Source organism: Manis javanica, chromosome 2 (genome assembly GCF_040802235.1).
Source record: "Manis javanica isolate MJ-LG chromosome 2, MJ_LKY, whole genome shotgun sequence".
Taxonomy (NCBI): Eukaryota; Metazoa; Chordata; class Mammalia; order Pholidota; family Manidae; genus Manis; species Manis javanica.
In genome coordinates this window covers 19,502,764-19,515,110 of record NC_133157.1, presented here as the reverse complement: position 1 = coordinate 19,515,110, position 12,347 = coordinate 19,502,764, and the positions used below count along the sequence as shown (strand labels likewise).

The 12,347-nt window shown below is 52.4% G+C and overlaps 1 protein-coding gene across 9 annotated transcripts in view; it reads left to right on the top strand.

Annotated features, from left to right (window-relative positions):
• The window catches only part of RGS3 (regulator of G protein signaling 3), a 115,843-nt gene that overhangs the window by 86,718 nt on the left and 16,778 nt on the right, over positions 1 to 12,347 (top strand). Inside the window, exon 1 of one of the 9 annotated variants that reach the window (XM_036990549.2) lies at positions 6,986 to 7,146. The exons of the other annotated variants lie outside the window; for them this stretch is intronic. The gene's annotated coding sequence lies outside the window, so the exon portion shown is untranslated. Of the gene's footprint in view, positions 1 to 6,985; positions 7,147 to 12,347 lie in introns of those variants that run through there. 9 annotated transcript variants of the gene reach the window in all.

Below are 12,347 nucleotides of genomic sequence, written 5' to 3'. Positions count from 1 at the left end.
TCTGTCCATTGGTGGTGGCACCCATGGTAACTGCTTCACGTAGTCTTTGTGTGGGATCTAGGCCTTGTTCATCCCTTGCTCCTGAGGGCCCAGGGCATGGGTAGGAGAGGGCTAGGATAGGTTTTGCTTGAGGACAGACACTGACGTTCAGGCCAGCTCTTTCTCCCCATCTCCTTGTCTGCCTGGCAGAGAGGGCACTAACAGCTTGAGGGCCTGATGAGGAGTCCCTTTGAAGGGGCCCTAGTTTCTTCTTGTAAGGGGTGCTTCTATAGGGCCAAGGGGTCCAGTAGGATTTGACAGGAGTGAAGCATGGAGAATCTTGGCTTCAGTCTGGTTGAGGCCACAGTGAGAGCCCATGCGGGGTCTTGCTGCTGTGTGGTGTCTACATCATGGCGGTAGCCACAGAGTGGGGAAGGGGCAGCCCCGGGTAGTTTGAAAATGCAGTGCTGATGGTCCTTTGCACAGACTACTGTGGCTTGGAGCTCAGCCTGGATAAACCTTGGGATGGTACCAACTAGGGAGGTCAATCCGGGCTTAGAGCTTCTACCCGTTCAGTCTCCCAAGGCCCTGGAGAAGGTTGAGAGTTTGCCTTCTGGGGCTAAAGCTGGAGAGGATGGACCTGCCTGAACTTACATGCAGCAAAGAGGGCACGAGAACCCACATGTCTGGGTTCCCCCAGCCAGGTCTCTGTCCATTACACCAACTGGTTGACTCAGGGTACCCAGCTTTCATCTTGCTCCCTTTTAGGACCCCTAGGGCTTTCTGGCTGGAACCTGGGCTATCTCTGAAAAAACAGTGCATACAATAGAGAAAGCCCTTGTATGGTCATTGGGGTGGACACCAAGGCACATTCTAGTCCCTGTTCACTGGATCTGGGCTCAAGCAAATACGTTTTATTCTTTGGCTCAGTTTCCCCTTTGTAGCAATCAGGGACTAGACCAGATATTGCCAGGACCCTTCCAGCCATCTGATTCTTCAGTTTTCAGCAGACTCTGTCCTCTTCCTGGGTTCCAAGATTTATTAGTCAAGACCAGGGTCTGGCTCAGCAAGGAAGCAGTCCCTAACCTGGTACTCAGGCCCTCCTGATCAGAAAGCTTGTCGTGCAAGCTGGAGCGCAGGCTGAGGCTGGGAGGTTTGTTGTTTGCAGAGCCAGGCCGTTTCCAAGATGTCATTGCTCAGGGAAAATGATCATTCCTCCCAGGGATAAACAAGCCTGCTTATGGTTCCGTTTGCTAAGCCCAGAGAGGCTGGAGCCACTCACAGCAGGCGAGCCAGGCTCAGCCCCAGGGAGCCACCACTTTATCCCTGCATAACCAGCTGCACCAGGATTGGGGATGGGGAGGGGGAGGGATGGGATTTGGGAGAAGGGTACTGGGGCCATAAGCCACTTGGGAGATTGGCACTTCCAGGCACAGAGGAGAGGGGAAAGGGTCTCAGGATGTCCTCTTCCTCTGACAATGGGCCTCGGTCATCATTCAAGATGTGTGGATAGCTGCCAGGTGTGCTCTCTGCTCCAGATGGCCCCGGGCTTGTCCCCTCTCCCTGCCAGGCATGGGCCAGCCTGTTTGCACCTGGCACTGTGGCTCAGGCTGCTGCCGGAGAACTGTCAGCAGCTCCCAACTTAGAAAGGTGGGGGGTGTAGTAAGTCATTTGGAACTGGGCATGTTTTTCCCCATGTAGCCAGGGCTCTCCCTGATGTCCTCAGTTACCTCTTGGTAGGTTTAGTCTCAGGCTAATAGCAGAACTCAGGCACTTGGGTTGGGTGGCAGAGGGTGGGAGACATGGGGAGAGGCAGAGAAAGAGCTGGGCAGAGCTTCTGGGAGCCAGATGGCTGGCCACAACCTTGGAAAAGGGCTAGAGACAGCCAGGGGTAGACCAGAGAATGGCAGGCGGCGTGGTCTTGCAACTCCTCATGTCAAGGGTTGTAACCAGAGTACATCCAGGACACTGAAACCCTCACTGCTCAGACCTCGACTAGTGGAGTTTCTGGCTGATCCAAAGAGTGCTCTGTACTTGCCCTTTCTGCCTCCCTTCCTCCTCTCCTTCCTTCCACATGAGTTAAATACCTACTATGTAAAATGTACTAGGCAGGTACTGGAGGTACAGACATAAAAGGCCCAATCTTTAATCTGGTGCCAGGAACTGGCATGAGATGGATGGTAACAACACAGCTATGATGGGGAGATTCAGAGAAGGGGATCCCTGGGGAAGCCTCCAATCCAGCCTGGGAGCCTCAGCAGAGCCTCCTGCAGGAGGTTAACCTGAATCTGGATGCTTCTCCATCAAAGGAACAGATCTCTATCCTGGTCCATCCACCCCTTTGTGGTGTAGACGTAATTCCTGCCTGACCATAGAAATTGCATGTATGTATCCAGCCACATATTCCTGCTTATCCCAGGGGAGGCCATATAATAGATGTGTGTAGGTGCATGCACGGGCTCTGCACTTGAGGGCAGGCTCTCCCACTTTACAGCTGCGTGCCCTTGGGCAAGACAGTGAACCTCTTGGTGCCTCCATTTCCTCAGGCAAGGGCCCAGTCTCATTGGATTACATGAGATGATACACGTACATGACGTGCTTTGCGTGCATTGACATGGAGTCATGGAGGCAGCAGAGTGCCACCAGCACCTTGCCTCCCAGGTGGTGGCCCTTATCAAATGAGAGGATGTGGGTGAAGGGAGGTGCTTGGCAGGGGGTCTGACACAGTAGGCATTCAGAAAGTGGGTGGTGTATGCAGCTTTTCTCAGGAGGATGAGTTGGCATGTGCTGTCAGAGATGCGTACAAAGGAGAGGGTCTCATGGAGGAAGGAGCCACTCAGCCCATGGAGCAGAGGAGGCTCTGCGATGAGGGCTTTTGTTTCTAAATTTAAATTCCGTAACCACACTTATGGAAAGATCAGAAGCATAAAGTGAACAAACTTCCCAGGTCAAGAAATAGACCATCCTCGTATGCTGGGGAATACCCGCCACGATACCACCTCAAAGGAAACCTCTGTGGGGACTTCTCTCATTGTGAGGCTTTGCCTGTTTTTGAATTGGTAATGGAATCATTGAGTATAAGTTTTTTCATGCTGACTTCTGTGGATCCGCATTTTGATGGTGAGACTTGTCAGTGTTACAGTATGAAGTTTTATTTCGTCTGTTCTCTTTGCTGCACAGTATTTCATTGTGAGTATACCTCAGTTTATCCCATCTACTCTTGATGGACATTTGAGTCGTTGCCAGGTGGAGGTGATAATGGACGATATTGCTATGCATGTTTTCCAACCTGTCCTTTGATGTGCTATCTATACTCTTCTGTTGAGTACGTACCTAAGGCCTGTGGTTACTGAGTCATAAAGTTGTATATAATTAGCTTTTGTAGATACCATCACATAATTTTCCAAAGTGTGATGCCAGCACACCCTCGTCAAGCAGTGTGTGAGAACACCTGTTACTCCACAGCCTCACCAACATTATTTGTGTTAGACATTGTGATCTAATTGTGCTTTTGATTTGCATTTCCTTGATGACTAATGAGGTTCAGCACCTTTTCATCTGTTGATTGGCCATTTGGGTAACTTTTTTGTGAAGTGCCTGTAAGCCTTTTCCCCAGTTTTCTATGGGATTGTTTCTCTTCTTATTGGTTTGTGGGAGCTTAAAAAATATTCTGGAAACGTGTTTATTGTCGGGTATAGACATTGCCACTATCTCTTCCCACTCTGTGGCTGCCTTTGTACTTTTTTCAGGGTATCTTCCGTAGACAATTTTTCATTTTAATGCAGTCCAACTTGTCGCAAGTCTTTCTCTTTATGGGGAGTGCTTCTTTAATCCTGTTTCTTTGCTTATTACAAGATTGTGGATATATTCTCCTGTGTTATCTTCTAGAGGTTTTATAGTTTTATGTTTCATATTTAGTTTTAAAATCCACTTGAAATAGATTCTTACATACAGATATATAGTGGTCAAGACTCATTGCCTCTGGGTAGATATCCAATTTATTAAAAAGGCCATCTTTTCTCATTGTAGGGCAGTATTGCCTTTGTCAGAAATCAAGAGGTGATACAAGTATAGTTGAGCTAAGTTTTGAAGAGTTAGTAGGAGTTCACCAGGTAGACAAGGGAGGGGAGGGTGTTCTAGGCAGGAAGTACAGTGAACACAGGGCTAGAGGCTCCTGAAGGTGGAATATGTTTGGGAGCTACAGATAGTTCAGACTGGCTGGAAGGAAGAGGGAAGAAAATGATATGGTGGAGAGGCCAGTTGATAGGGGTGGAACACACAGGGTTAAGTTGCTGGGACTATCGCAGAGGTTTGGAAGGGTTTTAAGCAGGAGAGGAACATAGGTTGTGTCAGGGGAATGAGAGAAAGTCCCACGACAGGAGGATGATAGGAGATGAGTTTGGAGCTGACTGTAAACTCAGACAAACCCACCTTACCATCACCCCTTAGCAGAGAGAGAGTTTGTCTGCTTCAGGGAGGCAGAGGTGGAGGTAACAGTGTGTCTGGAGCCTTGGAGGGTGACCTTTGGCCACAGGGTTATGGCTGAGTCCAGTGGCCAGATATCCACTTTAGTGTCCTTGAGTGAAAGAGCCTCCCCCAGCATGCAGCCCCAAAGGAGGAATATTTTAGGAACTGGAGCAGACAACAGGCAGGGGTACCTCTGGAAAGGGAGTGCTTTCTGAGTTTCCTGCTATTGATATACCATGAGGAAACCTGGTGATCCCTTTAGGTCCTGAGATCTGACCCCTCTAGGCTGGCCAAGATTCAGTGCTGGGCAGACCCCCTCCAGGAGAGAGCAGCCTAGAGAGCGGAGTCACTTGACACAGTCCACGCAGTGAGCTGGACCCGTGTGGCCTAGGGGAAGCTGGGCACATGCTCAGCTACTGCTCTAACCCCCAGGGCCTTTGGCATTGGCCTCAGTTTCCTCCCCTGAAATATGCAGATAATAATGTCCCCATCTCAGACTTCTGTCAGAATGTGTCTTGTACCCTCTCCCAGGGTGGGATGTGGTGGAGGGGACTGATGATATCAGTGATGATAATGAGAATAATAAGTGTGATTATGGGAATTTCAAATGTTACGGAGCACGTACTAGGTGTCATGCCCCTTTATGTGGATATCTCCCAAGAATGCAGTAATGTCAGTCCATTTCACAGATAAGAAAATGGAACTCTGAAGAGGTTAAACAGCCTGTTTAAGGACACTGAGCTGGAAGGTGGCAGAGCCAGGATTTGAACCTAGGTTTGTCTCTCTCCAGACCCCAGTTCTTCACCAGCAATAAGCTTCCCTCTACCTCCCCCGGCTCTGGAAGTGCTCCCTGATCTCTGGGCTCTTGGTTGGAGTTAAGCCTCAGATTTGGGGCTGGTCCCTGGTGCCTGCTGTGAGGTTAGTTAAGTGGGGAGAGGCAGGGCACCCCAGGGCTGAGCCTGCTAGGCAGTAGGCCCTCCCTCCTGTGCGGTGGCAGTCCCACAAGGGAGGGGCCATGCTGCTTCAGCCACATGGTTAGGGAAGTGAGATTCCCCTGGTCTGCTGGATTCCAAATCCTGGAACATCACAGAGAAGCCATTTGCTTCTGGTTCTCCCTGCCCATGAAGTGGTCCCTGGAGGGAGACAGTTTGGGAAGGTCACCAGGTGTATGGAATTCTGCACCCACCCCACCCCCCGACCCACCAGGCAGGCAAGTCAGACACCTGCCCCTCAATCTCCAACAATGCTGGGTAAGAGCCCGGACCCTGCATCCGGTTTTGTGCATGCCTAGCCTGGTGCCTGGCTCTGAGTGGCTGCCTGGTAAGGTCTTTTGAAGGAGGGGAGGCAGGGAGGGATGAGGAAAGGCAGTGAGAGGGGCGGGAAAGGAGCTCACGGGGTAGTAGAAAGAGCAGCACTTTGGAGCCAGGCCAACTGGTAGTTTCAATTCACCTCCCCTCCTTACTTGCTTTTTGATCTTGCACAAGTTACTTAACCTCTCTGAGTCCCAGTTTCCTTATTTACAAAATGGGCCAATGATCCTGACCACATAAGGTTGCTGGAAGTGAGAGAGTGTATGCAAAGCAGTGGTCACTATGCCTGGTGTTTAGTGGACACTCAAGTAATGGTTTCTGTCTCCTTCTCCCTCCCCATCTCTCTCATTGTTTTCTGTTTCCACCATCTCTAGCTCCACCTTCCCTATCGCTACAGCAACAGGCAAACACTGCTTTCATGGTAAAGCAGATTCCTTAACATATCCATGCTTCTGTTCCATGGAACCACCAGCGCCTCCTTGAATGTTCCATGCTGTCCCTGGCTTCAGCCTGGAATCCTTTCCATCCCCTTTCCCATTACCTCCTCCAAGAGCCACCCCAGCCTTTCCAGCTGCCTTTGTGCTTCCATAGCCCCTGGGACGGTGGTGGGTGGGTGGGAGATTGGTTTGGGCCCTTTGCCTGGTTCTCCCCCATAGACCTAGCACCTTCAGGGAAGGGGATGTATCATGCCACTATTTGCCTCCAGGGCCCAACACATGTCCTGGCCTGTGGCTAGGGCCCCTTAGCTATTTGCTTAGGAACTCTGGGGGGTAGGAGTGGGGGTGAAAAAGCCAGGGTCATAATCCTGAGGAGCCCAAGCAGGGCCTGCCCAGGGCCATGAGAATAGGGCAGGCTGGGCATTGGCAGGAGAGCAGAGAGCCCTCTAGCCAGGCATCCCAGGGAGCATTTAGCTGGGCTCCAAGGGATGGGCAGGAAATGGACGTGAGGAGTAAAGATAACAGGGAAATGAGATAGTGTACACGCACAGATCAGGAGGAGAAGACAGTGCCAGGTGGGAAGAGGAGGGCTGGCAGAGCCCACAAGTGAGCTGGTTCCCGAGCAGACAGCCCAGAGGTGGGACAGGAGAGGCCCATGGGGCCTGGGACTCTCTTTCTGATGAAGACATCAGTTTCCACAGGGACAGGAAGAGGATGGTGAAACCCCTGCTCTCAACTCTCGTGCCTTCCAGAAGAGAAGAGAGTTGGAGGTGTGGAAGGGTCTTTAGGGCTGTGCGGTAGTGGACAGAGACTGCAAGTCCAGGCCTCCACCATGTACCTTGAAGCAGTGGTGTCTGAGCCCCGAAGAGGAGAAGGTCTTGGCAGAGTGTTGACAGGGAGCTCAGAGCTGGGAACCTGAGCTTGGCAGCTGCCTCTATCTGCCCAGTGAGAAGGTAGGCATCCAGAGGGTGGTGGGACATCGCACCAGCTCTGAAGGCCAGCCCTGAGGGCATGTCCTTCTGGCTTAGCCAGGTGGCAGTGCCCAGAGTAGGGAAGGCTTCTAAGAGGGGTCTCCTTCCTTCTCACTCCTCAAGGGTTCCTCTTTCTTGCATGTTGGCTTTGTCCTAAGAGTTCATGGGCTGCACTTTGAGTAGTAAGAGTGTAGATGGTCCTATGAAGTTCATTGGATTGCCCATTCATTCATTCATTCATTCATCAAACACTTAACATGGGAGTGGTGAGAGGTGAGGCCAGAGGTAGAAATAGAGCCTGGAGTTTTCCAGGGCTACAGAACTTGGACTTCTTCTGGAGGGCACTGGGGAGCCATGTCAAGGTTTTAAGCAGAGAAGTGAAAGAGTAGATTTGCATTTAGAAGTCTCCCCTGGTATGGCACAGAGAATGGCCAGAGGGGTCCGGATTGCCACTGGGAGGTGGGCATCTATCCTGAGGGGGGATGACAGTGGTCTAGAGGGAGGTGGTGGTAGTAGAGATGGAGCGTGGAAAGGTTATTTTTTTAAATTAATAAACTAGATTTTTTTAGAGCAGTTTTAGAATTTCAGAGAAAAGTACAGAGAGTTCCCTATACTCCCCTGTCTCTACTCATCCATAACCTCCCCTAGTGGAATGATTCTTAGGAACAATCAGGAGGACTTGGCAATTGGCAGGTAGTGAAGGGAAAGGAAGAGAAAATGATATTCAGGTCCCTGGTTTGGGTAACTGATGGTGGCATTATTGATACAGAGACTCTGAGAGGAGGAATGGACTCCAGGGAGGTTCATGCATTCAGCTTGGGGCAGTTTGAGTTGGGGGCACAGTGGGTTTTCCAGAAGGAGGCCTCCATCTTTGCGCCTTGGCTCCAGCCACATGGGTACGCTGTCTTTTCCACAGTGTGTGCTAGCCTTCTTGGCTCAGGGCCTTTGTATATGCTGTTTCTTCCCCAGTGAGTCCCTTTCTGCCCACTGAGCAGATTCCAGGCTCAGTGTCATCCCAGCGGGTGGCCTTTCCCACACGCCCCTTTGTTCTCTCTCATGGCACCTGATAGTTTTCCTTCACATTGCAGACCACAGTTTATATTCATTGCATGTTTCTACGGGCAAGGACTTGGTTAATGGCGGTCCTTCCTCTCTCTGGCTGGTGAGCTCTGCTGGGAAGGGGATGGAGTCTTTCTCATTCACTACTGTATCCCCAGAGCCTGGAGCGGTGTTTGGGAGCAGTGCTGCCCCATGAGTACTTGGTGAACATCTGCCTCCGGGATCTAGACTCAGGAGACAGGTCTGGGCTGGCACTGTGGACTGGGCATTGTTGGCGGCCAGCTGGTACAGATGGGGATTGTAGCCTGGGGAGCAGATGAGTGCACAGGGGAGTGAGCAGGACTGAGAGGGCAGGGCCCTGGGACAGGCTGCGATGAACAGGAGAGGCCCATGATGGGTGGAGAAGGGATCATTGGATTGGTGGGAAGAAATCCAGGAGGGGGATGTTGAAGCCAGGCTACACTGTGGCGGTCAGGCTGCTGAGTGCTTCATGTGCCAAAATGGTGCTGAGCTCTGGATGCACATAAGCTCAGTCACTCCTCCCACGACACTGTGATGAACTATCATTAATCTCATATTATGGCTGAGGAAACTGAGGCACAGGGAGGTGACACCCAAGGTCACCCAGCCAGTGGCCGTTAAGTGGGGTCGATCTCCAGAACTCTCACCCCTGTAAGGTGCTGCCTCCATTCTCCTGGTCTTTGCCAAACTTGTCATATTGTGGGCAGGGGAGGAGGAGAGCCGTCTGGAGATCCTGAGATGGTGGCAGAGGCGGGGGGTTGGCTCCAGCCTCTGGTTATCAAGAAGCCAGACTGAGGAACTGGACGGAGCTGGCCTGGGGAAGCTAAGTGTCAGCCAAGCAGCTGAGGTTCTGGAAGCCAGTGTGGGGCCAGGGACCTAGAAGCTGCGCAGGGACCCAGAATATGTCGGACTGAAGGAGCAACCCCATCTCAAAAGGCAAGGCTGGAGGTGCAACCCCTGGGCATGAACTCTAATGGCCTCTCCCTTTGTTGGACAGTTTTCCAGTTCACAGGGTGCTTTCCTGTCCTTTCACAGACTTGGTGCCTTAGGTTTCTGGAACAGGAGAGAAAATCAGAAGTGATAGCCTGGGATCACTCAGCTAGCAAATGATGGGGTGAGAATCCAGCCCAGGTCTCTGGCTTTATGACCAGTGCTATTTCTGTAAAATCCTAGCTGTATAAGGGCCCTCCTGAGGTAGGAGCAAACCCCAGTTCACACCCCCCACCTCCTCTCCAATCCCCCACCCCACCCCCAGCGCAGGAAGTGGTTTTTGAGGGCAAATGCAGAGCTGGCATCTGTGGTAGATGTGATGAGTCATCTCAGAGTGAGCGCAGCAGGTTAACTCTGGGGTCAGCAGACCTGGCTCCACATTTAGTAGCTGTGTGACATTGGGCAAGTCACTTCCTATAGCTCACTGTCACCCCAAACCCCAATAGCAGGTGGAGGTCTGTAACCCAGGAGCCCCAGCTGGTGCGGGCAGGTGCTGTGGGTGTTATACTTGCCACCCTTCCCAGCCTGTTCTGAGCTCTGAATTGGGTTGGGGAGAGGATTTTATTAGATCCTAAACAGCAGCTCCATTTAGAGGGCCTGGTTCATTTCCTGTGTGCTTCTCGTAGGCGAGACGTGGACAGAATTAACCCTGGTCCAGGCAAGCCAAAGGCGTGGTGGATGGGCAGGATACACTCCCCCGAGGAAGGGGGCAGCTGCATAGAGCACTCTGGACCCAAGGCCCTGAGAGAGCAGGCTGGGCTGTCTGGGGTGCCTTGGCTGGATTCCCGGTCACCCCAACCTGTTGCAACAGCTGCCTAACTGTGTGTGCCCCAGCTGCCTGCACCTCCTCCATCAGAGCACTCACCACATTCATCAAGATCAATTGTCCAAACCTCTGTTTTTTCTGCTCAGCTGAGGGCAGGGATTGTGTGTCTGACTTGTCCTCTGCTATCCCCCAGGGCCTCACTTGGTACCTGGAGAATGAAGGAATCCATGTATGTATTCACGCATGCAAGTCTCTGTCCTGCTCATACTGCCCAGAGTACTTTTGACGTAGCTTGGCTCTGCATGTGTCATTCTGTGGCTAGCAGGCCAACCCCATGCCTGGCATCCATTCTGTGATGTGCTCTCATCTTTATCTCCTTTCCTGTTCTAATTCTCTCACTTGCCAGCCCTCCCCACAGATTTCTGAGGTTTCCTGTATTTGCTTCAGAGGCTCCCTCCCTACAAGACACCCCCAGCCCCAGCTCTCCCAGGAAACAGCCTGACCGAACCTGCCCAGGTGCTCACACAGGCCTTGTCCAGGAGCACAGGAAAAGAACCAGAGCTCTGGTCCTTGTTTGTGAGAGGCCTCAGGTGGCCTCTCCCTCTAGGCCCCCAGGGCTCCCAAGCCCTTGTGTGTAATGGCCCAAGGAAGCTAGCAGGAACTTTTGGCCAGGATTCATGAGTTCTACTACTGCATTAGGTATCCCTTAGCTTCTGGGGTCTCAGTTTCCCCAACTCTAAAGTAAGACTAGACTAATAATAGCCTCCATTTTAACAATTGCATCTCCTAGGCCAGACCCTGTGGGGGACACTGAGGATAGTCGTGTGAGTCCAGAGTGGTATAGGGACTCAGTTCTAGGTGAGGAAATAGGGCTCTAAGAGTTTGGGAGGCATGGCCAGCGTGCACAGCTGGAGGAGACACCACTGGGGTGAAAACCAAAGTCCAACTTGGGCATCTGCACGTGGAGCCCTGCGCACTGAGAGCCTTTCAGACCTGGGTGGTTTCTTGGCCACTGGGGCAGGGGCGCTCTGGGGACAGTGGCACTTCCCCTCCTGGCCTTGTTTGGTTTGGCCTCACTTTAGAGCAGGCTGACTTGCATTTCTGGTTTGGGGCCTGTTGCTGCACTTACCGGAGGGGGGCGGGCTCAGGTGGCTGTCAGAGCTGGAACGGCCTGGGCCCCACCCCTGCCCCCACCCCCACCCCCACCCCACTCCCAGGAAAGGGGAAATGCTGCCTGCTCCCCTCTCAGAGCCACTCATGCCAGGCCCTGAGGGCTCTGGGTTCTGCTTCCTTCCCTTCCTCAGTCCTTCCAGGTTTGGGGGTCTGTCAGAGGGAAGGGTGAGTGAGTGTGCGGCCCCAGGGAGCTGGCTGCGCCTGTTGTTTTCCTTGAGAACACTCCATGGAGCGTGGGGCAGCGGGTGGGGGATCGGGCACCTCTTGTCACTGAGGTAGAGGAAGGCTTAGGAAGAAGGAAGGGAGGCTCACTGCAGGCTAGCCCTGATTGGTGCTGCTGCCTTCGGGCATTTCTAGGTCTGGGTCTAACCTGGGCCCTCAATCCTGTCAGTTTGGCGGAGGTCTCTCTGTCTCCTGGGGAACAGCCTGACCGGGCTGAAGCACAGACCTTGGGTTCCAGATAAGATTTCTGGATTGGGGCGGCCTCGCATCACAATCGCCAACTTTGATTCTGGGTATTTGAACGAGTTTGCTTCCAGGGTCCCCAAGAAAGACATGCTGATGTTTGAGGTGGGTCACTTCAGCATTTCCCTCTCCAACCACTTTTGAATCACCACAGCTACCACCACCTCCATTATCCTATTTAAGAGTTTTATACCTCTGATAGTATATTCTCCTGGCTTGTCCCTTGGACACAGTGGTTATCCCATTTAATAGGTGGAGACCTTGAGGCCCAGAAGGTTTAGTGAATGGCTCTCCCTAGCCCCACCATGTGGTTCTCAGTTGCCCTCCTGCCGCTTTCTGGGCCTCCGCCTTCCCCTCTGTGCAGTGGGGAGCTGGGACCACTGATGTTTCAGGTCTGAGGCCGTGAAGCCTGAGGGCTCCCTGGGTGAAGGTGCCTCTCAGCGGCAGGTAGGATCTCCAGATAGGGAGTTCATAGGTGAAGTGACACCTGTCTTTTGTGCCCATGAACCAGATCTTGGCCACACCATTGTAGAGTTCTCTGAGGTATCCTCTCCCTTCTCAGCTATTCTCTCTGCTGGGCTAGGGGTGGGGGGCTTTCACTTTCATGCTCCCAGGTGGTGGCTTTTACCCACACGTGCTTTCACATCTTCTCCAGTGCTTCCAGATGCCAGTGTGTCCCCTGACATGTGTGTGTAGCACCCTACAGCTA